Consider the following 2,420-nt stretch of genomic DNA (forward strand, 5'->3'; position numbering starts at 1 on the left):
AGAAGATGAAGAACCACGGGGTATGGAAGAGGTTAAATATTTAAGAAGTGAGAGGAGGGGGGGGGGGGGTGTCTGGGGCTCGTGTAGCATGGACCCTCTCAATTACTGTCTGCCCTTAGACATCAGAGAGGAACTAGGAGTTGGTACATCAAGGGTGATGTCAAATGTATAGAGTGGGGGAGATGACTAGCTGACTCATGTCACAGACATCAGAGAGGACGTAGGGTTGGTTTCATCAGAGAGGGTAGAGAGCTGGTGTCATCAGAGAGGATGTAACACTGTTAGATCAGTGATAACCCCCCCAGCCACATCCTCATGCCTACATCCTGGATGTAGTTGGGTTGAAACATCTACGGTGGAGCGAGTCAAACACAATGTGGACAATAGCGTTTCATGTATAGTGTATGACACTGGAAATGGCCTGATACATATAGTTCTGATAATTGTTGGATATACAATATAGTATGCGATAGGTAGCCTAGCCTATAGTAGCTTAGCCTATAGTAGCCTAGCCTAGCCTAGACCTTTTGTCGAGTCATAATATTGGATTATCTGATGTATTTTGTTATTTTGTTCTATGTGTGCCATAACAACACAATAGTAAAGGTCAAGGACCTCAGATTACTGTGTTCAAGTGTACAGTCCTAATAATAAAGCTGATAACTATACAAAAGTGAATTTGGTGTAATGACGTCTTATAATGAAGTGGTATTGTAGTAGCTCAGTGTGTAGGTAGTACCAGGATGTTTGTTCTTGTCAAATTCCTTCTTCTGAAAAGTCTCATGACTCTCAATTCTCTCCCCTCCAGAATAGCAAATACCTGACTCACTTTTTTTCTAAAGGTTAGCATTATTACACGTTGTCAAATCTTTCCTGACATTTTTCAATCTCACTCGAGGTGTCAGACTGATGTGTTCATGCATGAATGAATCACAAAATGCCTCGCAGTCAAACGGAAAATACACTCTTTTTATTCCACTAGTACACTAGACCAATAGTGCACCTTAACATACCATACAGTATGCACACACTCACACACACACACACACACACAAAAACATGCATGCGCACGGACACACGCGGACACACGCACACACACACACACACACACACACACACACACTCACACACACACACACAAAAACACACACACACACACACACACACACACACTGTGCTCATTCATTCCCTGCTCAGACGCTACAGTAGGCCTCTCTGTTAGCCTGTACAGTACCCTACAGGCTCACAGTATGGACGGTAGGCCGTGTCAACCATGTTACCGGAGAGAAGTACTGTACATCATAATGCTGTATGTCATTCCCCCAGCCCAAGCTGTATAGGGCTTGTTTCACTGTAACCCGAGTCTTCTACATGTACTGTATATGGCTCTGACTGTAAGGCCTTGTGGGGGAAGACAGACAGTATTTTCACCAACTCCTGAGTCGAGGAAGCTGCAGCTGAGGAAGGTCAGCGTGACCCGAAACGTAAATGTTTTTTTAAATAAACGTTTTCTAAACAGCCCGAGCGCGAGAGTTGGAGCGCATATCCTTCTCTCCGAGTTCTGACTGTATAAGGCCCTGTGTAAAAAGACCTTTTTGTTTCCTGCCTCCATCTCTTTCTCCCTCGTGTCCACTACTGACTCCCACTCATTCCACTACAGCTGAAATGTTATGGCTACCACACTGGCACCGAATCACACATGTTCCCATGTTAGCCAGTCAAACGTCACCCATGCTGCTTTGGAAGGGCTTACGAGTGAGATCAGAGACCTCTGAGTTTATGCAGCTGCAGAAAATATGGGAGAGGCTCCAACCCTCGTCACAGCTCTCCTGTCTTCTCCATCCATCCTCCCCCCATCTCCCCCATATCTCCATTCCCCCCCCTCTCACTCATCTCCAATTTATTCCCCTTTCTCCCATCTCCCTCCCTCTCCCTCTCCCTCTCCCCTGTCTCAGACAAACCCAGACAGGAAAGTATAATAGAATTACAGTATATAATCACCCTCCATTTATTACCCTGGGCACATGTTGGAATACACACACACACACACACACACACACACACACACACACACACACACACACATTCACGCTCTCTCTCTCTCTGTGTTGGGACCATATACGGCACCTTTGAGTTTTTGTTCCCCCCAACGCCCCCCCAGCCCTGTGAGAACAGCCGACAGTAATTGTTTTAATGTCTCTTTGTTGTGAGGTTGTGGGTTAGTGGCAGGGTTAGGACTCAGCGTAAGGGACTGTGGGAGAACCAGTAGCAGCAGGAACACAGCCAGCGGAGCGCTACCCAGGAGACTAGTGCTGCGCTCTGATTCTCATAAGCCTACCCTAATTCACACAACAGAGCTGAACTGAGCTGAGCTGAGCTGTATTAGGCTGGCCTGGTTACACATCCACCATTGACAGAAT

The sequence above is a fragment of the Nansenia antarctica genome (assembly GCF_963989245.1).
Source record: "Nansenia antarctica genome assembly, chromosome: 19".
In the NCBI taxonomy this organism is placed as follows: domain Eukaryota; kingdom Metazoa; phylum Chordata; class Actinopteri; order Argentiniformes; family Microstomatidae; genus Nansenia; species Nansenia antarctica.